Source organism: Anolis sagrei, chromosome 3, assembly GCF_037176765.1.
Source record: "Anolis sagrei isolate rAnoSag1 chromosome 3, rAnoSag1.mat, whole genome shotgun sequence".
Classification (NCBI taxonomy): domain Eukaryota; kingdom Metazoa; phylum Chordata; class Lepidosauria; order Squamata; family Dactyloidae; genus Anolis; species Anolis sagrei.
In genome coordinates, this window is record NC_090023.1 from 137,274,618 (window position 1) to 137,300,758 (window position 26,141).

Here is a 26,141-nt window from a genome sequence, read left to right on the forward strand (position 1 = left end):
TGATGGCTCTGAGAACAGTGACTCAAAGAGGGGGAATTAAAACTAAAGCAAGGTTACATAAAGCCCATGAACATCATGGAAGCAGAGGTGCAAGGCAAGCAAATGAAAGATGTATTGGTCTTATGGTTCATATGTGAAATGAAGGACATAGCAGGAATTTATTCCATTGTTGAAATGGTTGAGGTTTCTGGGATCAAAGGCAAATAAGTGACATATGTGAGACATATATCAGAAGCTCTTAAAATTATCTGAATGACCAAACTAAACTTTTTTTGCACAAAATAAAAAGAACTTTCAGAACTACATAAATCACACAACTGCACATCATTTAGTGCAATATCCTACTTCCATGTGTTTTGCATTATTAATTTCTCACTGTCTTAATCAAATAATTGCAAATTATTGTACAAGAGACTGAAGTCCTCCTTATTCTTATTTTCATTCTATTTCACATCTGAGAAGAGTCTAGCCATTGAATTCAAACCTTCAATCTTGGGGTCCATCCACAGTTATAAAACTCTGATATCATTTTAACTGCCATGGCTCCAATTTGCAGAATTCTAAGATATTTAGTTTGGGAGATACTTATTCAGAAGAGTAAACCAGAGCCTTTTTATCAAAGAATTTGAAGTAACTCATCAAATGAACAAGCAAACAAATATCTCAGAATTCCATAGGAGGGAGCTATAACAATATCAGTGTTATCCACCATTAGTACCAAATTTTAAAAAGGCAACAAATTATTTTATGAACAGAAAGAATACCGACATTTTCTCTGCTTGTGCTAAATCAACTTTGCTCTGCTGCTCCTGCCTCTGGTTTCAAACTTGATTTGAGTGTTAAGATGTTCTTACTACTCTCCTGGCTTTCTAGCTCATAACAAAGCCGTGTGGAAACATATTGCATTCAATTTTCTATCCATGCCACTTGCTATAGCCAGTGGTAAAAGAGACATTTCTGCTGCCAGGTTTGTAACAAGACAATTGGGTCTCTCTTCTGGTATGCCTAAGAGATTTAGGATGTCAGCTCAGTACTTTTGTGTTCCCTGAATCTACTGTGGAGCTTGGAAATTACTACAATATTTCTGTTTTATTTTGAGGAAAGGTAGGGGAAGTGTGTGTTTGCAAAAGAGTGAGCTGGGTGATGAAGAAAGATGGGGAAATATGTCAGTTTTTACTTTCTTCTACATTGATTTTTTTTTAAAAAATCCAACAAATTATTTATATCTTTCCATTTACACGGGTCAAATAAATTAGGTACAACTATGGCAGGAAGTGTGAGATGGAAAGGGTCATGGCAGACCTGTCTCCCATATAATTCTCAGAGAAAAGAGTGGGCAGTCCTAATTTAGCAGTAGCATGTGTGTGTGTGTGTGTGTGTGTGTGTGTGTGTATACACACACACACACACACACACACACACTTCATTTATATCCCACCTTTCTCCACTCCAGGGGGGACTCAAGGTGGCTTACAAGTGGCACCTACACAGTGCCTCAATATATACAATATTAACTTACAAATGGATTAAAATTACCAACATAATAAAAATAATAAAAATACATTCAATGTTATTTATTTATTTCATATCAAAAATAAATTAGTATAAAATTGATAAAAATAGAAGGAGCGCAGGTGGCTAACTATTTTTTTTTTTTACCAAAAACTGACAACAGCAATGGCATTGTCTGTAGCCTCTAACAACTCTTCCTCTGTATATGAGGCAGGGCATAGTGGACAAGCATACAGATGCGGAGTTCTCTGTTCAGCTCCACAGTCACACAAGATATGGGATTATTTTAGGTAGTGTCATTTTGCCAGGTTGTCTTTTGATCTGCCCACTCCACTTCTGAGTCTGTTCAGGACTTCCGAGTTGCCTATTCTTGGTTTGCCCCTGGAGGAAGACCCTTCTGGGGGGCCATCAAGTTGGGATTTCCTAGTTTAGCTGCCCAGTGGGATACCCATGCTGTTACTGGGGGGACGCCAAGTGGAGTGGTAGTTGATTTGAGTCTACTGGGAGGAATCTGGTAGCCATGTAGTGAATTGCTTTCAGTGTTCAACCTTATTTCTTTCACATTTAGCAGCAACTTCCTGTCTCACATGGGGGGGGGGGGCAAAGCCAGCTAGCTTGTAGAGTTTATCAACAGGTATAGGTTTAAGACATCCTGTGATTATTCTGCATGTTTTGTTCAATGCTATGTTCATCTGCTTTTCTTGGGCAGTATGCCCAAGGGCAGGCATACTCGGCAGTTGAATGTTAAAAACATACCATCTAGGGATCAGAGTCTAAGGTCATTCCATAATCAGTTGTACATATTCCACATTAAAATTACTGCACTGTACTATTTTTCAATAGCCTGCTCCCAGAGCCAGGTTTTTACTCTCCTTGTGAAGGCTAGTGGGGAGGAGGCTGATCTAATAACAGGGAGGGAATTACACTCTCCTTCAAGACACAGGTCTGCAGTTTGGGGGTCCTCCTGGACTCAGCGCTGACACTTGATGCTCAGGTGTCGGCAGTGGCCAGGAGGGCCTTTGCACAGTTAAAACTTGTGCGCTAGCTGAGACCTTACCTTGAGAAGCCTGACTTGACCATGGTGGTCCATGCCTTAGTTACCTCAAGGTAGGACTACTGTAATGCACTCTATTTAGGGCTGCCCTTGAAGATGGTTAGGAAACTACAGCTGGTGCAAAGGTTGGCAGCCAGATTGTTAACTGGAGCAAGTACAGGGAGCTGTCAACCCCCCTGTTTAAACAGCTCCATTGGCTGCTGATAAGTTTCCGGTCCCAATTCAAGGGGTGGGTTATTACCTATAAAGCTCCAATTGGTTCAGGACCTGCCTATCTGTGTGACTGCATCCTCCCCTATGAGCTCACACGCTCCTTAAGATCTTCCAGGGATGCTCTTCTTTCACTCCCACCCCCGTCTCAGGCGTGATTGGTTGGGACGAGAGAGAGAGAGGACATTCTCGGTGGTTGCCCCTCATCTTTGGAACTCCCTCCCCAGGGAGATTAGACTGGCACTCTCTCTATCCACTTTCTGTAAGGAATTAAAGACATGGATGTTTCTTTGCACATTCGATTGATGACTCCTATGACAAATGACCTGTATCATGACTTGAATCATGGCCTGAATTCCTATATTACATTACTATATATATTTTTAAGTTTAAGTTGAATTGATCCTTTTTGTTTTTGTTCTTTTTTTCCCAATTTTTAAGCCATTGTTCTAATTGTATACAATGGAACCATGTCAGTTTTATTTCTCTAAATTCTTCCATAATCGTTTCCTTCTTCATTCCAACCTTTATCCAATCCCCTAGAATTGATCCTTTTTAATTGCTCTGTTTCCATGCTATTTCCTATGCTATTTTACATTTCTATCAACCTTATTGAACCACCTATCCTTTAACCAGTTTGCATAGTGGCCTCCTTCCCCCCCTCAAAAACTAGCCTTCTGTTGCTTGGTGCTTGTTTATTATTGTTAAGCTGTTTTATGCTATTGTGATTTGTTATTGCTCTGTTTTTATTGTATTCTGTCTGGGTTTGGCCCCATGTAAGCCGCCCCGAGTCCCTTCGGGGAGATGAAAGTGAGGCAGAAAAATAAAGTTGTTCTTCTTCTTCTTTAAAAGTAGAAATTACTTTCACAGCTGACATTTCCTTGCTGCTGGCCCTCTCCTGGTGCGGAGGGGAGGGGGAGGAAAATCGCTCCTGACCCCCTTCTCCTGGCCTGTAATTTCTATGCACCAGGAGAGGACTAGCATCAGGGAAATTTCCCCTGCAGTAGTAGAACCACTGTAACACAATACAGTATTTCTCACTCCCATCCAAAGTCTGAGAACATTAGGATACCCAAAGTAGTAAGATATCATGATCAATGGTTACCAAAAGATGCTGAGAGACACCTAACATTCTTGTTTTTACATTCTTTTTACTTGAAGTAGGCAATCAAGGCAAGGCCATTTCAGTACTATATGCTGGCCTGAAACCAGACTGAAATACATCCAGATAAATTCCCTTCAACACATTTATTTGCTATACTTGTATACCGCCGTTTCTCAGCCTAGCCGGAGACTCAACGCGGTTTACAACAACTTATAACAAACAACAGTATACAGTTTAAAAGCATCAAAACACGATCCACAATACATATATAAATAAACAATCCAATTCATCTCTTGACTAAAATCGCGATCCAGTTTCGTCGTCCAAATTGCCAGTCCTTCAATCATCTGAGCATCTTAGTTACCAAGCCACAACACATTCAAGGATGTAAATGGTCAAATCATTAACAGTAAAAAGTGCACCATAGCCTCTTTTAAGGCAGACTGTGATATTTATCATCCCTGGACCAACCCAATCAATCCACATCTAATGCTAATTAAAAGTTTGCCAAGATGAGCATGGGTCAAATTTGCATGTATTCAACTTGTCCACATATAATAGCACAACAAAAGTAGACTATTTGAGATGGAATTACCCTTATTATTTAACGTGTCCTTTTTTTGTTAAAAAACCCCATGTTTTTCAGGTTTCCAAGATGAATAATAGTATGATTCGAATGTATTGATAGACAGCCGTATCTTGGAGAAGTTACCTGCTTAAGTTCTAATATTGAGCATACTGGCAGTGAAATTATAGGAGTTGCAATCCAAAAAGTCACCTTTCTAAGTTCTGAAAGCAACATAGAATGTTATTCCAAGTCAGATCAGCATTCATCTAGTTCATCATTGCCAACACTGATTATGAAGAGCTCTTCCAAGATTCAGTCAAGATGATTTTCCAGTTCCATCTGAAGTTTCTGGAGATTAGTTTTGGAAGCATGTGCAAATCTTCACTAGTATTCTACATCAGCTTCTGAGTTAATTAGAACACAGAAGATTAATTAGGACTATCCCTGCCAAATGAGGACAGTTGTAGGCTATGTACCTCCTCCTGTTAGAGATGAATCTACATATGTGTCTCCTAGAGAAGACCTTAGGGCACCTATTCTGAAGACAAAGAGTGACATGGTACAAATCTATCAGTTTCCTGCACTTTTTCCATGGCCGCTCAAGAATGACATTTTTGTATGATCACAACTCTGATGAGATCATTACATTCTGCTGAGATAGGGGGCTGATATCGATCCTATTTACAGAAATTCTTGGGTTGCAGTAGATCATTATTAATCAAAAAGGACTATGAGCTTTGAAATCATATCCATCCACTTATCATGAGAACAGTGCAATTATTTATCTGAGCAAAACCTAGTCTGTCATTGTGAACACATATGCATTGCAGTGAGTGAGACATTTTACTGCATATTATATGTTTTCAAAGCAATGCGTACAATGACTTTACAAGGGCCTGTGCTGAGAAACCAATTTAATAGAAATTTACAGCTGTTTCAGGGAAATCACTATATGTAGAGGAACACCAAATATAACTGTCTTGTAATTCTATCAGCGCAATGCATATCTATTAAACTGCAATGTCAAAAATAATGTAGACAATTGTTGATGAGTATGGATGTGTGGGAACTTATTTTTAAACCATGCAAGTAATCATAGACTCAGAAAATAATAACACATTTATTTAGCATCACGTCCTTTTGCTGAAGTGTTTTTTCCCCTCTTTCTTTAACTCTTGAACTGTGCTGGGGGACAAAGGAGACTACATGGTGTTTCTATGCACTTTCCACTATGCATCAGTGTTTCTATGCACTTTCCACTCATATAAGGCATTGGGGTGGAAATCTTTGCTAATCTCATTCTCGAAATAGGAAATTGCAGGAGGGGAAATTGCAGTTTTCAAAGATTACATCAGGATTTTTTGTGTGTGAAGAACTCCCACTATATTTTGCATTGAAAACTGTGCTTTCTACACAAGATTATTTAGGGAAAACAGTATCCTGCATGACAAAAGCACACACACATTCAAAATATGTTGGATTTGTTATGCCGAACAGTTATGGTCTGTCAATATTTGAGATGCATGGGAATTCTCATTGTTGCAGTTGCCCAATACTCTGGAAACTCAACCCCCTAACCATTCAGTGGTTATTTTAAACATTTTTCCATCTCTATAAGTCACTATGTGGATTGAAACAGAATTATTCCCCTAGCAAAAATATGTGTTACGAAAAATGAACACTGATATCTGCCTCAGTGCTGTTTATCTTGAGAACCAAACTAGGCTCAATATGAATTGCATAAATGTACAGTTGGGCCTTTGTCATTAACTAGGGTTTGGTTCCAGGATCACCCTGCCTCATAGGTTCAGAAGTATATTTTTGAGTGTGTTTGGGAGGGGGGAGTGGCGATAATTTAGGGCACTTCCAGACAGCACAAAAACATGGGTTTTAAAAGAAGGACAAAAAACCCGGGACCTGACAGAGACCTATGGGTTCTGGAATTTCTTTTCCTGCTGTCCTCACAGGCTTCCTCTGTATCAGAACAAGATGGAGGGCAGATGGGGGACATCTGGTGGATTTTTTTAAAAAAATCACTTAACCATATATACACACATGAGAATCTATATAAATATAAATGTAATGTTCGTTTCTGGGATTAACAGAACTCAAAAACTACTGGGGGAATTGACACCAAATTTGGACACAAAACACCCAACAACCCAATATATGTCCTTCACTCATAAAAACACTGAAAAACACAGCAGAAGGAACTTAAAAAGCCCCCAAAAGCTAAATGATGAAAAGCTAAATGACAATACAGAAAAAAGGGAAGAAAGGGAGGAAAGGGGAGGAAAAAAGAAAGAAAAGAAAGGGAGGGAGGGAGGGAGGGAGGGAAAGAAAAAAGGAAATGGCGAAGGAAGAATGGAGCCTGTGTTGGATGGGGCCGCACTCCCCCTGAAGACGCAGGTTCACAGCTTGGGTGTGACCCTGGACTCATCGCTGAGCCTGGAACCCCAGGTTTCGGCGGTGACCAGGGGAGCATTTGCACAGCTAAAGCTTGTGCACCAGCTGCGCCCGTACCTTGAGAAGTCTGACTTGGCCACGGTAGTCCACGCTCTGGTTACATCCCGTTTAGACTACTGCAATGCTCTCTACATGGGGTTGCCTTTGAAGACAGCTCGGAAGCTCCAACTAGTCCAACGCTCGGCAGCCATGATTTTAACAGGACCGGAGCGCAGGGAGCATACAACCCCCCTGTTGCGCCAACTCCACTGGCTACCGATCTGCTACCGGGCTGAATTCAAAGTGCTGGTGTTGGCCTTTAAAGCCCTAAACGGTTCCGGCCCAAGCTACCTATCTGACCGCATGTCTGCCTATGAACCCACCAGGACTTTGAGATCTTCCGGGGAGACCCTGCTCTCGATCCCGCCTGCTTCTCAAGCTCGGCTGGCGGGGACAAGAGATAGAGCCTTCTTGGTGGTGGCTCCTCGGCTGTGGAACGCCCTTCCTACGGACATTAGACTAGCACCATCTCTAATGTTATTCTGCAAAAAGGTGAAGACCTGGATGTTTGTGCAGGCGTTTGAGTAATTTAGTGCAATCTGGTAATGGAACATAGGAATGGAACAATGGACGACGAACCTGGACTACGCTTGGATGATGAGAAGATTGGGTACGGTTGTTTTTTGTAATAATTGTGCATTGTAATTGCTTATTGGTAATTTATGGATAATGTGTTAAGTCAATTGTTATATGTTGTATGGAACCACTGCTGTTTCTACTGTTTTTACTGTTTGTGAACCGCTGTGAGTCGCCTTCGGGCTTGAGATACAGCGGTATATAAGCAAAGTAAATAAATAAATAAATAATAGAGAAGGAAAAAAGGAGAGAAAGAGGGAGGGAAAGAAAAAGGGGGAAGGAAGGAAAGTTAGAGAAGGAAGAAAGGAAAGAGGCAGAGTAGGAAGAAAGGAAAGAAAGAGGGGGAAGAAAAGGGGGGTAGGAAGGAAAGTTAGAGAAGGAAGGAAGGAAGGAAAGAAAAAAGGGAAAGAAGGAAGGAAAGAGGGGGCGGAGAAAGGGGGGAAGATGTAGAGAAAGAGGGAGGGAAGGAAAGAAGGAAAGAGAGAAGGAAGAAAAGAGACCTCCAAAGAGAAAGAAAAAGGGGGAAGGAAGTTAAGTGATCGAGAAAGAAGGAAGAAGAGAAGGAAAGACAGGAAAGAAGGAAGGAAAGAGGGAGTGAAGGAAGGAGGGAAAGAAGAGGAGAAAGAGGGAAGGTTGGCCACAGCAAAGCGTGGTGGGTACAGCTAGTATCTTAATATAAATACAAGGGGATTGGCATGTGAGTATATGAGGTTCAGCACATAATGGAGGGATATTTTTAAATAAAACTTCTGATGGATTTCTCCTTCCCCCTAATTGTTTATTCAAGTTCTGTTTAATATTATAAAGTTTAAAATAAAGTTTCAGAGAGTTCTAATTTCTCCCAATGTATGCTTCCTTTAAATCAGCTGTGTGTCTGTTTTACAGCCCATTCAGTACATCAGATGTTTCTGGCTTTTTAAAAGTGGACATGTGCTGGAGCAGTCTCCACAGCGGAGAAGGAAGGAAATCACATGCTTTTTGTGAGTGCACGTATATACAGTGATGTGATTATTTGCATTTTCTGTCTGGAATTGGGATAAAATGGTCCCCTTTTATCAGCACGGGTTTGCTGCTAGCATGGATTTGCTGCTAGCATCATGTAGCCATCCTCGTTTTAACTTGAGAAATCCTGTGCTTTAGGTGGTGTGTAGATGGGCCCTCATTTTAACTTGAGAAATCCTGTGCTTTAGGTGGTGTGTAGATGGGCCCTCCATCTCATTCTGTCACAGTTTGAGAGAGAAAAAAAATGGACCCACCAAATGTGCTATTTTCATCATACACAGAAGAGGAAAACTAAGTGGAAGAGCATTCACACAACTAACAGGTCTAACTGGTTATTTACAGGTTTTTGGTCTTTCAACTGGCTAAATGAAATGCTATATTAAATATTCAAGATAATCCCCCCTTTCACTTTTTAAAAATGCGTTGGCTTTCTATCTGGTTAGAAATTGACATATGCAAGCCATATAAGTTTATCCCTTCTTCCTATAAACATTCCTTTCTAATTTTGCCATTCCAGCACACAAACATACAGGTTAAACAGAAGAGAAAAGGGATATTTTTGCTATGGGTGAACTTCTCTTTTTTTTAGCAATAAGAAGGATGTACTGAGAAATATTTGGTGGGCAAAGTGGCCAGAGTGGAAGCATTTTAAACTTACCTATTAGTGTTCACTGGGAAATCTGATAGTTTTGTTTTCTTCCACTTTCAATTGTGTTCTTGTCCTCATATAATTTTGTTGAATTTATAATCACACTTGATTTTCTTTTAAAGTCACATTCCTTCCATGTTTAACGTCAAGAAACTGGCACCTTCTTTCACTTTTGCATCAAAACCAAACAAACAACATTCTCGACCATCCATGTAGATATCATTTCAATCCCAATTGAGGATCTCCATATTTACAGATGTTGATTTATGGTGGGCCCATGCAATTCATAGAATTTTCCAAATAATATTCAAAGTTTGTCTTGTAGTTTCCTTTTTCTGAAATACAGTTTCCATAACGTGGTCTTCATTGGTGGCCTCTCATTCAAGTACTTACAAGAGTAGACCCTACTTTGTTTCAAAGATCAGATGGGATCTTGCATCTGGAAGATGGGGACCATCCCCTCAAAGTAGAAGGGCACACGTACATCTACTTTGAGGGGTGGAGATGAGCGACACAGGAAAGGCTCGGCTTTATGATATGTTTCTTCCCTCAGCTGGAGATGCCAGAGATTCAATTTGGGGCCTTATATTTTTCTAGGAATGCACAGATAATCACATTTCTGAAGTCCATAGTTATCAAAATATATTGTGGTGTAATGGAAACATGGGTATGCACAGCTTCAGATCTATCTGCGAATAGGTGACAATGCTTGTACTTTTTGCAGCCTTTTCTTTGGTGTTTCTAACAAGAAGGCTTGCCTCCCTTTCTCACTGACATGAGGTTTGAATAAAAACTTGAAGCTCTCCCCTTTTATGGGTAAAAGAGCAGCTGCATCCAATTATTCCATTAGGCTGTCTCCATTTTACAGAATTGGCAATATATGTAGGTAACTATTTTTTTGGATGGTGGGTTGAAGCTAGCCTGTAATGCACTTGGAGATAATTTGTGTGTGTGTGTGTGTAAGAACTATGAATAACACAGCAAACTTAAAATCAATACTAATTAACCCCCACACTCTTGCCTATATATAACATGCCTTTCAAATACTCCTAGTCCTTCTCCAACTCACCCATTTACACAACTTAGATGGGGAAAAGCACTTTGCACAAGGGCTCGGAAATCTTTTAAAAGTTTTCAATGAATAAGACCATTAACCGTATGTAATCACCTTTTCTAAATAATTATAGGAGAGGTTTATAAATTGTACCAATTTCCGCACCATATATATTCAAAATGAGAACATACCATAAGTTATGCATATCCACTGTGGGTGGTTTTCATATGGGGTTATGCTGGCTAGTGGTTTGCCTGCCGAATGCTATTTGAGGTAAATACTAATTAAAAAGTTTGCTCTTATGCCAGTTTTGCAAACTACTTAAACAAGCATAACGTGCATCTCTGTGTGTTCTTACCTGGGCTACTGTAACCAAATGCTTATAATGTTTTTCTGAGCTTTATTTAAGTGTGTTGTCATGGTGGTGGTGGTTGTTAAATTGGTCTGCTGTAACATTATAATCTATATGCAAAATGTACCTAAACAGCATTCAGTATTACAAAAACACTATACAGTACTTGCTTATTATTACATTTATTTAAGATATTTGTTCCATTGCCTTTCCAAAAAGCTCCAGGCAGCGTACAAATGACATAGTTAAACCCACAATAAACACTGAAGAGCTCAACCATTCCCCAACCCCTCCTCATTGTAATAGTCATAGACTACCATTTGTAGGGCTCAAGGACCCACTAAAATGTTTGTGCTTTTCCACATTAATTTAAAAGCAAGAAGGAAACTGGAAAGACAAACAGGCATTTTGCAGCATGGGTCTGCAGTAGAGGAATTTTGAGGGGAAGATGTGGAGTTATGTATTAGTGCTTTCTCAAGAATATGGGTGGTAAGGGAACTGCAATGATAGTGACCTTGTAAGAGGATGTTTGTAGCTGTACCTGTAGCAAGTACAAGTTGATTGCATTGTTGAAAGGGAAGGTCTAGAAAATTGAGACCCATGTATCAACTCTTCAGCATATTTGAGAACACTGCATTTTCTCTGACAGACTGGAGCAGACTATCCTAGATGAGGAACACAAAGGGGATGTCTCTGAGGGCCCTTCCACAAGTCATATAACTCAGAATATCAAAGCAGAAAATCTCACAATATCTGCTTTGAACTGGGTTATCTGAGTCCACACTGCCACATATTCCAGTTCAGAGCAGAAAATGTGGGATTTTATTCAGCTGTGTAGAAGGGGCCAGTTCCCAGACACAGAAGAGAGGCATGGGTGGAAATGTGACACAGAGCAGTAGAAGGACCATAGATCATTCTGTTTAGAGCTGGAATATTACTTAAATGCTCTCTTTCTTATCCATGATCACGAGGAACAGCAATAAGTGTAACAGGGTCTCTTCTCAGAGAATGTGCAGGGTAACATTGGAAGATTGAGCACATGGAATGATCCCTGCCAATCCTGAAAGGAGACATGTGGCGGTGGTTGGGTATGCTAATGATGGGAGCAGAAGCAGTGGTTGACAGGATAAGTCAAGAGTTGTGCTGTCAGTGTCTTTGGGCCCTTCCACACAGCTCTATAACCTGGAATATCAAGGCAGAAAATCCCACAATATCTGCTTTGAAGTGGGTTATCTGAGTCCACATTCAGATAATGTGGGATGTCCTGCCTTGATATTCTGGGATAGAGGGCTGTGTGGAAGGGCCCTCCCTGGACCAAAAATCTGTAATGTAACAACAAGGCTGACAGGACTGATCAAGCCTATTGTCCAATGGAACCAATGACTCCTCAGAATATAAAAAGGAATCACCCCCCCCCCCTGATATTTTTATTATGTTTTGATAATACAGACACCATCACCACCACAATAGTAGGAGTAGGAGTAGCAACAACAATAATAGCAGAATACAAAAGATGAATGAATATCCAAACCCCAAAGAAGACAAATACTACTCTATCCCCAGATCTCCCCAAATCTAAACAAATTACAAATTGACTTTTCCCTCTACCAGCCAAGACATTTATAATAAATTGCACTAAACTGCTCATTACTACTTAACAAATATTTAAAGTTCTGATTGAAATTTAAACAATATTCAAATTTCACAAGTGTTACTCATTCTGTGTTCTTTATGTAACATAAAAATGGTTTACAATCTTTTAAAACAATTGTATAGAGGTTTCTTTTTGATAAAAGAAGACATATCTGCTATTCCTCATCTTTTAAATCAGTTTTTCTTTTGTTGGGAGAACACTATTCTTATGTTTTTGAGCATACAACAATTACGATGCTAAAATCATGTACTTCCCCTCTTTAATTTACTTATTTGGAAGTCTGGATGAAAATAGCCCTGGTTTTGGATAAATTCTACTTTTAAAAATATCAAGAAAAACACAGTTAATTGAACAATGGCTGGCATACTGTTCCACAGTTACAACACTGAATGATAGACTTATGATGTCTTAACTGCTTACATTCATATTATGCTCATTAATGATTGATGTGATCCCCAAGACCAACTCTTGTACCCTTAAAGGAGACAAACAATGCTGTTGTAAGGTTGGAGAAGCTAGGATACTGGGAAATGATGTCTGCAGTGTGCTCTGAGTAATTTGCTACCATAGGATAGACAATTGTGGCAGAACTCCAAAAAGGTCTCTCCAGCTGCCCAATCAAAATGCACTTGAGGATTGGAAGTGTGCTGTAAACATCATTTCCAAGTCTCCTGATCTCCAGAATTTTAGAATGCTTTGGTCTGGTCACTGCTGTCTGTAGTTTGATGTGGCATCATCAGTCATAACTAGGAGTATAGATCTCCATCATTGATGCTGACACAAAATCTTGACCAGTGTTTAAACCAACTCCACCAGTATAGGAGTACAGCAATATAAGCAATGCCTTAAAAACTAATGAAATGTAACATGGATCAACTGGATTTTGAGCTCAAGGAGGATGCCCTCCTCCTATCTCAGAATACAGTATTACATAAGAAATGAACCCCACAGGGAAAACTCTATTTGTTGTACACAGTGACCTGATAATTTGCATTAATGGACATGTGAGCCTGATCCTTTCAATTGTAAGGCCTGGACTGATTAATATGTGTAGATTGCATTCTTCAGACAATTTAGTCATCAAGTAAACCAAGAGCCACTGCTTTGTATTGGGAGGATCCCAAATTCAATCCCTACCATATCTTTGTAGTGCTGAGAATAATAATAATAATAATAATAATAATAATAATAATAACAACAACAACAACAACAACAACAACAACAACTTTATTTGTACCCCGCTACCATCTCCCCAAGGGACTCGGTGCGACTTACATGAGGCCAAGCCCACAGCACATCAATAAACAAATACTACTTTCTGATTCCTGAGAAGATTGATACTGCTAATAGAAACAATGCTGAGTTAGTTGGACAATGATGTGACTTGACAATAGTCTCCTGGGTGTTCTAACTTCCCATTCAGAGTATATTTCAGCCAGAGACTGAACACTGCCAGGGATCAGGACTGACTGGTGCAGGCAGCATATATGTTGACTGGAAGTCTAGTAATGGAATCCTACAACCTGAATAGCCAGGGCTCATGCTGGTAGGATACTGGATTTTCTTATAAGAAAAGTAACATTTCAAAGCTCTGAAGACAGGAAGAGGGTTAGATGAGGATAAGAGGAAAAGTCACAATGATTTCTGACAATGGAACTGGACATTCCTTCTCTAGAAAAATTGCATTCAAAGGTGTTGTGGCAATACACATTTGCAATTATTCATTAATGGCAATACTTAAGCCAGATCTGTACTCAGCACTTGCCACAATAAAAAGAGTTAATCCATTTCTGCACCATCAGACTCTTTTCTGAGTTTGTAGTATTGAACTGGTTTTTGTCAAACACTAGCAATGGGAAGTGGGAAAAGAAAAATTAATCTCCGAAAAGCCAACCAAATTCAATTAGGAATGCTTGGGGAGAGAGTAATTAGCATTGAACTGAAGAATAGATCCTGAGCCTTGACAGACTGAAGGCCACAATGTCAGATCCACAGCAATGCAGTGTGCTAAGGTTGATTGCTCAGAGAGGGTAGTGGGCAAAAGGCGGGTGAGCTTAGCACAATATCTGCCGAAATGTGAGAGATGGTAAAACATACTGAACTGCGTAGGCCCTGAGGGAGGGGACTGAAGGGGACTTCAGGAAATACAATGGCTGCTGGAACACAGACAGTTTCTGAGAGAAACAGATGCTACTGTGAGATTTTATAAAAAGAAAGAGGTGAAAAGGTAATAGGAGATGCGTCACTCAAGGATGGAATTGCCGTTCCCTTCCTGAGATAACTAGGGACAATGAACTAAAAGCAAGATAAAGATATCTGCCCAAAGAAATTGTCCAACTGAGTTGGGAGCATGAAAGGAGATGCACTGCAAGTAAAAGGCAAAGTGGCAATCAAAAGAAATAAATGCTGGCTGAAACTGAGATAGTAACTTTTGAAGTCCTGTTAACATGATACAAATGCTCCAGCAAATTTATGAGAATTTGACATCCATACCTAATTCATAGTCACAATTCCCCATATTATTCATTAGTTTAGGGCAGGCATAGGGATTATAAGTGTATTTTCTAATTCTGACTCCTTAGACAGCATAGAATGGTAATACCTTGTAAAACAACAGGTCACCTGACTCAACAGGACTGAATTATGGTAGTTATAGTTGTGTCAAACTGCATTAATTCCACAATGTAAATACACCCAGGGATCCCACTTCTGACTCTCACACTAGAGATTGCTTACAAGTGAGGGCAAAAAAAAATTCAAAATCTCACAAACAAATGCATAAGGAGGACTGGAAGAATATGCAGTTAGAATTTGTAAAAAACTTAGCAAAGTGAGGCTAAGTTGGGGTTTTTTTTTTTATTTCTGAAAGTTGAGCTGTATTTTTAAATTAGGCAGTCATGATAGTTTGGATTCTGTTGATGAGTGTCAACTAAAATAGACCCAATAAATCAATTGCTGAATGGTGAATCAGCACTCAGGTAAGTCCCGAAGACTGAGTAGGTTTACTCTATTTTGATGTAAAAACAGTATGCATTTCATTTAGTTCTGGAGCTTGATGTATTGGGGGTCATGGAGGATTGGGGTGTAGTAGCAAACACTCTGTCTTCATCCAGAAGTGGGACAAATGAAATCCCTAGTGTATGAAGTGTTGTTCTCTTGTTGTTGATAAGAGTTTAGCCTTGGCTTGTATTCACTGAAGGTACCAAAGTTCCAGCCCCCTCCCCCCTTTAATTTTCAGGTGTCATTTTATACAAACCGACTATAATGTAACACTTGTGTCACTCTCCAAACTCCCTTTATACTCCCCAAATACCTGGTGAGTGCCACCTGACTTTGGTAGAGATTACTGCCTTCAATTATAGTTGGAAAGTGACTCTGCCCTGGGTTTTAGCCTGCATTCTAAATAAACTATTCAAGGTGCTGAACTTATTTTGCGGGTGAAGTAAACACTGTGGATATCTGTTTTAAAGCTCAGGCATAAACCCAGTATTCAATAATCACTGACATTGGGGCTAGCAAATTCCCACTGTCTGGCTGCTTCAAAATGCTCCAAATTTCCAAACTGCCTCTTTAAGCTTCCTTCTTTTAAGCTATCTTGCCATTGCTATTCCAACATGCCTACAATATGGAATACCATCTTATTATCTGTAGCAATAGTTTTTCAAGACACAGCAGATTCATCCTTGACACTGAAAGTCAGCTTGGAGTGGACACTTTATATCAGGGGCCAAAAAATTAAGGCCCTCAACAACTCTAATGGTCTCAACTCTCTCATCAGTCAAAAGCAGGTTGACACTTCCTTTTGAAATACTAGTAATTTTATGTTGGTTAAAACTATTTTTCATTTTAACTATTCTATTTTTTCTGTCATTGATTTTTTTTTTGCATTAAAAACAAGATATGTGCTGTGTGTATAAGAATCTGTTTATGTTTTTTTTCCAAACTATAGTCCATGCCCCCAACAGTCTGAGAGAACCTCTGCTTAAAAAGTTTGAGGACATCTGCTTTATATCAACAGGTTATGGATCAAAATCTCTAATACAATAATTTAAAAAGTCCAGCTGATCATTCTTGTTCTTCGGTCTCTGTCAACCATACAAGCATATGTGTGTGTTTTTCTGACTAGGCACTCTTCATTTAATAGGGCTTATTGTTTTACACAATTCATTTTTTATTTTGTTTTTCATAAAGTAAGGTAAAGGTTTCCCCCTGACATTAAGGGGAAAGCTTTACCTTATCTAGTTTAATCTGACTCTGGTGGGTGGTGCTTCTTTTCTAAGTAGAAGAGCCAGCATTGTCTATAGATGCCTCCTAGATCATGTGGCTAGCATGACTGCATGGAGCACCGTTACCTTGTCACCGAAGTGTTGTCTATTGATCTATTCACATTTGCATGTTTTTGAACTGCTAGGATGGCAGAAGCTGGGGCTAACAACGGGAACTCACCCTGCCCGTGGATTTGAACCACCAACCTTCCAGTCAGCAAATTCTACAGCTTAGTGGTTTAACCTGCTGCGCCATCATGGCTCCCTGTTTTTCATATGGAAGAACTGAAATGAAAGAACCGAAGCTGAATATTTTGCCCCTGGAGGTCTTACTTTGTTTCTATGCCTTCTCTTGCAATTTTATCTAGCATTGTTCATTGACTTTTAACATAAGTCCACAGTATGAATATCTGTCTGCCTCTCTATCAACCATTTATTTCCCAGCCTTCAGTTGCCACTCATCATTCCATAAAACAAAGACATTCAATTTTTAAGCCAACAGAAACACTCTGAATCAGCAAGCTTTTCCAAAGTGGGTATTCAATACCATACAATGTATTCCTGTGAAAACTACACTTTTCACAAAACCCTTTAGCGTGTGTCTAAATATTGGATACTGGTGGGGAAAAATAAAAGACAAGCTACTACATTCTTTCTTTGCTTCTTATGAGTGTCAAATTAGGCTGCTCAGTTTAGAAATGGTAAGATGGACTAGATAGATAGAGCTACTCTTACACTTATCTGTCAATATTAGTAACATCACAACAAAAGTTCATTGACTTCATAGTGTTATGTCAAGAGAGATTGGAAAAGAAAATCAGAGGAAAAGGCAACTCATAGTTTTCCAGTATGACTGCAAACAATATTCACAGCTTATCTTGTTCTTGATGAAAACGTGAGCCTTGGTATGCCTTGGCACATTATAAAATATTCTGCAATTGTTTCAGTGACCCCCTTTCCCCTTTGTGATTTTTTGCAAAAGTTTGCTTGAGCAAATGTCCTGTTTGCTCAAAATATATTCTTGCTGTGTAAACAATGTTTTTGCATGTAAAAAAATTGTAGAAAGAAAACCTGAGATACCCACACCTCATATACAAAAGAAATCAGCAAAGTTTTGCATTCCTACTACAGATGTTGGATTGCATCCATCTTCAGCCCTAACTAGCATTGGCAATAGAAATGGCAGATGGGAATCCTTATCTAGAAACATCTGGGGAATGCCCATCTTTTGCTACAGTTGTGGAAGAATAAGATATACTTCATGGACTGTTTTGAAGCTCTCTCATCCTGGAAAATGTAATATGTCGATTCAATGTGGCTTGTGACTTCCAAATCAGTGGTGCAGTAAATCAAGTCTGGATTTTACTTCACTGTGTAAAGGAGTTGTCCAAGTCATACTCTATTTGGGAGAAATGAATCTGCATCATAAATAGCTCCTTTCAAGCTTGAAATAAAATAGAAATTGGATTCCTTGCACCCTGAACATGGAAGCCATTTGCTGCCCCTCAACATTTCTGGATGTTTCTCCTTCTACTCCCTGCTTAATATATGCCTGTTTAAACTACCTAGCTCTTCTTCCACAGATTTTTCTTGTGGTGAAACCTCAAGACCAAGAACTGGGGAAGGGGCAGAAAGAGTGTTTGCTTCACTGAAATAGTATGGATAATTATGCGAGCAGACGCAGGTACCCGTTGCCACTTAGTATGTGGGCAATAAGAACTCTATAATTGCAGAGCTGCATCAGATGGGGAAATAAATACTCTCTCGATATTATTAACACATAAACACGATGTATGGATGGTACAGGTCAAGGGGAGTTCTAGTTTTGAAAGGAAAGACTTAAGAAGACATGGGAATGGATAATACAATATATTAGCTATTTAGGGATTGGTAGCTGCAATAGTGCATCATGAATTAAACTTGGGAATGTACAAGCAAAACTCCATGAGTAAATCCTAGATGCAACAAAACAAAATGTCACAATTTTAAGTATCATCAGCTTTAAGAGGAAACATGAAGTACTGGAGCGCCTAAATAGAATTAAACACTTGCTAGCTCTATTGATACATCTACGCCCCATATACTGATATGCTGTAGACAACAGGTCATGCCCAAGGGTGCAGATCTCCAACTACTTATACTGATGAAGTTTCATTGAAACTTCATTGAAGCCTCATTGATCTCAGCAGGTCTGTTCCATGAGTCGGCAACATGAACTAAGCAATTCATTTCATGTTTCATGCTTGAACACTCGAATGGAGTCAGACTTGAAGGATCACCCTGCTGGTTATGAAATGAAATGTATTCTTGAAATGTATTCTTTTTTGTAATGTGTTTACATATCAACATATGAAACTGTCATAGGGAAGCAAAGCACTGATTCCACTAGCCAGCTTTGCCTGCTCTATCAGCTAGTGGCTTTCATTGTCTCAAACACGGAAGGCTCTTTTGTGGTGCTACTTTCTGAATTGTTTCTAACTAAAAATCTGAGAAAAAATCTGGAGCCATCTACAGGGAATTAATCAATTTTATACCTCAGCTGTTATATTAGAAAATGTAAGGACTAAAACTAGTAGTGTGCCAATTCATTCAACAAAATGGAATGCTCATATAATCACCAGGTTTGCATCTACATTACTTCAACAAAAATGTCTGGAAGCCATGCTCTATGAGGAGTAGCTTAAAGAGCTGAGTATTTTTTTTCCTGCAAAATAATAGGTTGAGAAGAGATATGTATGATACCCACATTTAAATGTTGGAAATGATGTCATTAAAAAGAAGGATTTCACTGAGGCGCTATGTTTTGTTTTGTTTGATTTGTTTTGACTTGCTAATTGTTGTGGATTGATGTTGTTGTTCCTGTTGTTGCATTGTTGCGTTTTAATTGCACTGACATTGTTGTGATAATTTGTACCATGTAAACCGCATTGAGTCGCCTGTTTGGGCTGAAAAATGCGGTATAGAAATAAAGCAAATAAATAAATAAATAAATAAATAAGGAGCAGGCTTGTTTCCTGCTGCCCTGGAGACTAGGTCTCATTTGACCTCCCAGTTCTTGGTATTTATTCCACTTTTTCTTTGTTAGCTTTAAGTCCATCTTTAAATTTCTTTTGGATATTCTGTTTTCCATTCTTATGAACAAAATTGATTCTCTAAGTTTGTTCTTAAGTTGAATTTGTATGTAAGTAAGAGCAGGTACATTTTTCATGTAACTCCAGCCAGATAGATAGATAGATAGATAGATAGATATGGCTTTGGATAGCATAAGGAGGGGTTAACACCCCTGTGGTGTTTGTTTTGCTGTCTGTGCCCTTGTTCAGAAAATTTTACCTCACTTCCTATTCCTGGGATAATTGGATTTTGAAAAAAATTGGATTGGTGATAAAGCTTTTGTTAAGACCCCCTATCCCATTAATAACTCTTTCATAAAATAATTTCCCTTCCGAGGGGTAGATTTCTCTCACTTCCTCATGTCTTACCCCTCATTCTTTCCTATGACTCATTTATCTGATGTTTGTAACTCAGAGACTGCTTGTACCATTTGTCAGCTCCACTAATGAGGTCTTCAGTCTTCAGATCATACTTCGTCTGAGTCCTCTCCTGTGATCTTGCTAGCATAGGTGGCCCTGCTAGGAGTGCATGATTCCTGATAGCTTCACTCACAGGTTCACTGAAACACACTAGCCCACTCAATACAACAAAGTGACGATCCAGGTAGGGGACACGCATGTCATACAGCAATGACAGATCTCAGTTTTTCATATCCCCAAAGGATCCCAAGAACCATGAAACTGATTTTTGTCCTATAGATACACTTTGGATTTTTGCTCCTGTAATAATTGGAAATTGTGAACATTTTCAGTGAAAGCTGTGCAACTTGCCCAGAAAACCGTTTTGTTTTCCAGAAACTATAAACATTCTCCTGATAACTGCACAGATAACTGTACTGATCAGCTTTCAGGATTGAAAATAAATTGCAACAATATTCCAACCAAGAAAGGCTGTAAATTCAGTCAACCCATTTCTTTTCCTGCCATGTAATATTTGAGTTGTGTAACATGGAAGCTGACAAAGGCTGCAGCCTCAGCCAGCCCAGCTTTCCATGTAACATTTGAATGACACAACTTTCAAACTGGCAAAGGATGTGACCATTATGTCAAATCCTCCACCACATTGTTGCGTAAAGGCATAGTGTGTAATTTAGGTTTGTATTTTGTGCATTTTTATGAAGTACATAGCAAAGTTCTCTCTCTCTCTCTCTCTCTCTCTCTCTCTCTCTCTCTCAGAAAACCACATAGCTTTCAGTGCGTTGTAGAAAGACTGAGTACAGGTTTTTGCTGCAAAAATGAACACTTCCTCCAGCTCTTGCACAGTTTTAAAAACTGTGTAGTTCATGTGCACAAAAAAGAAATTATTTCAAAGTTGTGTGAATGTTGTACCATTTTTATTCCCACACAAGCTTCTCAAGGAGTAAGGAACTCCAAATTCAACTTCAATCAGGAAACCGACAAATTCTTGTTCTTTCTCTAGTCTCATGATACTGGCTGGAGTTATAAAACCAAGAATAGTGTTTTCATTGCAACCATATCGTCAATTCGGTATACAAACTACAGTGTTTATTTATATTTATATTTATTTTCATGTACAGTATATGCATTAAAATGGGAAGAATTGTTGAATACCATTAATTGTGCACTCATTTAGGCAAAAAAGAACTTGGCATCTTGGATAGTAAGTAACATAAGAGTTGTAGTCTGATGAGCAAAATAACAATGCATCTGTAAGTATAAAAATAACTGACAGTTTATACAGGAAGTGACAAATTTTACAATTTCTCAAGTTTTCAGAAAAATTATACTACCTCTTTTGGTTGGCCCCTCTGGTAGAGAGCTCCCTAAAAACAGAAAATTACCATAACATACCCCATCAGGTCCCCGTGTATCCACAACTAGCTCACCGGTTAGGGCCCCCCCTCCTGGTTCGTATAATTTTGAGACTCCATCTGTCCCGGTCGCCCCCACTCAACCAGCTACACTCCTTCGCTCGAGAACCCTTCCCCTATTCAGTCCACTCAGCTCCCTTGATGTTTCATTATCTACTTCATCTTCAGAAACATCCCTTCCCAACGCCCAAGGGAGACTATTCCCCAGCCCGACTCCTTCCTCTGAGAGCTGACTAGTTACAGACCCCGGCCATGTAGGGGGGGAGAGGGTTCCGGAGGAGGGGGGTGCCATTCAAATCGTGTGGGGGAGGAGAATAGCAGGTCACCATCATCCCAGGGAGAAGCGCAACAGAGTCCTTGCGACCCTGGAGAAGGTAGGTAGTGGTAGGCTCCATGGCAGCCCCCTTGGTCTAAAGGTCCTGCTGATTAATGCCAGATCCGTTAATGGTAAGACCGCGGCCATCCAGGACCTGATCCTGGATGAGAGGGCGGATCTGGCATGCATCACCGAGACCTGGTTGGACGAGCTGGGGGGAGTAAATCTCTCTCAGCTGTGCCCACCAGGTTTTGGAGTGCATCAGCAGGCTAGACAAGGGGGGCGGGGAGGAGGGGTCGCAGTGGTCTTCCGGCAATCCATCGCCGTGACCAGATGCGTTGTCCCGCAAGCTTCTGGGTTTGAATGTGTCCACTTGAAGGTGGGGAGCCGTGACAGTGTGGGGTTCCTGTTGGTGTATCGTCCACCCCGAGATCCAGCAGCTTCCCTGCCTGAGTTAGCGGAGGTGGTCTCTAATTCGGCCTTGGTCTCCCAGCGCCTGGTGGTGCTGGGAGACTTTAACATCCACGCCGAGACCACTTTATCTGGCGCAGCTCAGGACTTTATGGCCACCATGACGGCCATAGGACTGTCACAGATAATATCTGGCCCCACGCATCAAGCTGGGCACACTCTCGACCTTGTCTTTGTGGCGGACGACGAATTGATCAGAGTGGAAGATCAAAACATCCTTCCAGTGTCATGGTCTGACCATCATCTGATCACATTTAGACTTACTGCGACCCTAAACCTCCGCAGGGGTGGAGGACAAATTAAGATGGTCCGCCCTAGGAGACTGATGGATCCGGATGGATTCCTGAGGAATCTTAGGGTTCTTCCTGCCTTGGAGCCTGGCAATTCTATCGACGCCTTGGTAACTCTCTATAACGGGGAGATGGCCAGGGCGTTAGATACGATCGCACCCGAACGCCCCATCTCGTTGCGTCGTGACAGGCCATCTCCTTGGTTCACCGAGGAGCTGGCTGTGATGAAGCACACGAGAAGGGGGCTAGAGCGCAAATGGAGGAAATCTCGAGACGTGTCTGACCGAACACGGGCTAGAGCCTCTCTTAAGGCATACTCCGTGGCCATACGGGCGGCCAGGAAGTCATTCACGACCGCTCGTATAGCATCTGCAGCAAATAGATCATCGGAGCTGTTTCGGGTCGTGGGAGAACTCCTCCACCCACCTGCGGTGGAGGAGGTCCCTGACGACCCCGCAGCTCGGTGTCGCGATTTCGCACACCATTTTGCAGATAAAGTCGCCCAGATACGCCTCGAGCTCGACTCCAATTCCATCGCAGTGCCTGAAGAGGTGACGGAGGTACCTGCTTGTCCAATTTTGTGGGATTCTTTTAGGCTTGTTCTTCCTGAAACCGTAGAGGAGGTTCTTGGGGCTGTGAGGGCGACCACCTCATCTCTTGACCCTTGCCCATCTTGGCTCATTAAATCAGCCAGGGAGGGGTTGGTTGACTGGTTTGTATTGATTGTCAATGCATCGTTGGAGCAAGGGATTTTTCCATCTGGTTTGAAACAGGCAGTGGTTCGTCCACTCCTCAAAAAAGCTTCCCTTGACTCCACGGTGCTGAATAACTACAGACCAGTCTCCAACCTCCCTTTCCTGGGTAAGGTGCTGGAGCGGGTGGTCGCCTCGCAGCTCCAGGGCTTCCTAGACGATACCAACTACCTAGATCAGGCACAGTCTGGTTTCAGGCCTGGTCATAGCACCGAGACAGCCTTGGTCGCCTTGGTGGATGACCTCCGTAGAGAGCTGGACAGGGGGAGTGTGACCCTGTTGGTTCTCCTGGACATCTCAGCGGCTTTCGATACCATCGACCATGGTATCCTTCTGGGTCGTCTCTCTGGGATGGGCCTTGGGGGCACGGTTCTGTCGTGGCTCCGGTCCTTCCTGGAGGGACGTACCCAGTTGGTGAAGCTGGGAGACGCCTGCTCGGACCCCTGGCCTTTGACCTGTGGGGTCCCGCAAGGATCTATCTTGTCGCCCATGCTCTTCAACATCTACATGAAACCGCTGGGAGAGGTCATCCGGAGTTTTGGAGTTGGGTGCCATCTCTATGCGGATGACACACAACTCTACTACTCCTTTCCACCTAATTCCAAGGAGGCTTCTCGGGTGCTGGACGAGTGCCTGGCCGCCGTGTCGATCTGGATGAGGAAGAACAAGCTGAAGATCAATCCCGACAAGACAGAGGTCCTCCTGGTCGATCGTAAACCGGATCGGGGTATAGGGTGGCAACCTGTGTTGGACGGGGTTACACTCCCCCTGAAGCCACAGGTCCGCAGTTTGGGTGTCCTCTTGGATTCTTCGCTTACACTTGAGGCTCAGGTGTCGGCGGTATCCGGGAGGGCCTTTGCACAACTGAGACTTGTGCGCCAACTGCGACCATACCTCGTGAAGGCTGATCTGGCCGGGGTGGTCCACGCCTTGGTCACCTCTAGAATGGATTACTGCAATGCGCTCTACGTGGGGCTGCCCTTGAAGACGGCTCGGAAACTACAATTGGTCCAGCGGGCAGCAGCCAGGATGCTAACTGGAGCTCATTATCAAGAGAGGTCAACCCTCTTGTTCAAGGAGCTCCACTGGCTGCCATTTATTTTCCGAGCCCAATTCAAGGTGCAGGTGCTCACCTACAAAGCCCTGAACGGTTTGGGACCACCCTACCTGCGTGACCGCATTTCCATCTACGAACCCACACGCTCGCTCCGGTCATCTGGGGAGGCCCTGCTCGTGATCCCACCTACGTCGCAAGCGCGCTTGGTGGGGACGCGGGACAGGGCCTTCTCTGTGGCGGCCCCCCGACTTTGGAATGCCCTTCCAAAAGAGCTTCGTCAGGCCCCTACTCTAGCAGTTTTCAGAAGGAACCTAAAAACTTGGCTGTTCCGATGTGCCTTCGCAGATTAGGAATCCCCATCCCAAGTCCTAGATGCACTTTAGCACAACTAATATTGCTGCACACCGTACTTTAATCCTACGTTCCTCCTGCCATCTCAGCACTTTTAACCCTGTACCCCATTGCACTGGCCGAACCAGTTTTAATAGTGTCTTGATGTATTGTCATTGTGGTTATTTTGCTTAATTGTTTGATTTGCTTTGTTTATTGCTGTGTTATGTTTTCTATTGTATTGTGTTTTGTGGCTTCGGCCCGTGTAAGCCGCATCGAGTCCTTCGGGAGATGCTAGCGGGGTACAAATAAAGTTAATAATAATAATAATAACAGGCAAAATACTAACTCTGAAACTTTACATCTTGCATGCTTGTTTTCAGGGATATTGCTTGTTTGTTTGTTCTTCTGTCATGGATTAAAAATAATATGTCCCACCTCACCACCCTTTAACCTTAGAATTTTATCTTTATGCCCATTACCTTATAAATACCAGAAGTGAGGTGAATGTAAAAGGCAAGGGTAGAAATTTGGGTTGTACTTGCTTGTTCCATTGCTTGTGTGCAAAAGCTTCAATTACAGACAAATCATAGAATCATAGGGTTGGAAGAGACCATGTGGGTCATCTAGTCCAGCCCCCTGTCATGCAGGAAAAACACAATCAAAGTACCCCTAACAGATGGCCATCCTGCCTCTGTTTAAAAGTTTCCAAGTAAGGCGCTTCCATCATACTATGAGGGAGAGAGTTCCACTACTGAATAGCTCTTACAGTCAGAAGGTTTTTCCTAATGTTCAGGTGGGATCTTCTTTCGTGTAATTTGAACCAATGGCTTCGAGTCCTAGTTTCCAGGGCAGCAAAAAACAAGCCTGTTCCCTCTTCCTTATGACACCCTTTCACATATTTATACATGGCTAACATTGATCCTCTCAACCTCTCTTTTGCAGGCTAAACATGCCCAGTTATTTAAGCCACTCTTCATAGGGCATGGTCTCCAGACCTTTGATCATTTTAGTTGTCTTCCTCTGGATACCTTCCAGCTTGTCCATATGTCTTTTGAATTGTGGTGCCCAGAATTACACAGAATTGGACACAGTATTCCAAGTGAGGTCTTTGGGACAGTGCAACAAGGTAACAATAGGAAACTTTACCCTGCCGACTGGATTCGATATGGATGATTTGAGATAATTTTAAACAGTTGATTTTAACGTGAAGATAACTGATTTTAGTGTTTATGTATGTTTAGAGTTTATTTTATGTTCTGAATGTTTGCTGTATATATGTTGTGCTCTGCCATGAGTCCCCTTCAGGGTGAGAAGGGTGAAATATAAACGTTTTAAATAAATAAATAACGAAAGCTAAATAGAGAGGCACCATGACTTCCCTTGATATAGACACTATACTCCTTTTAATGCAGCCCAAAATCCCATTGGCTTTCTTAGCTGCTGCATCACACTGTTAGCTTATGTTCAACTTTAT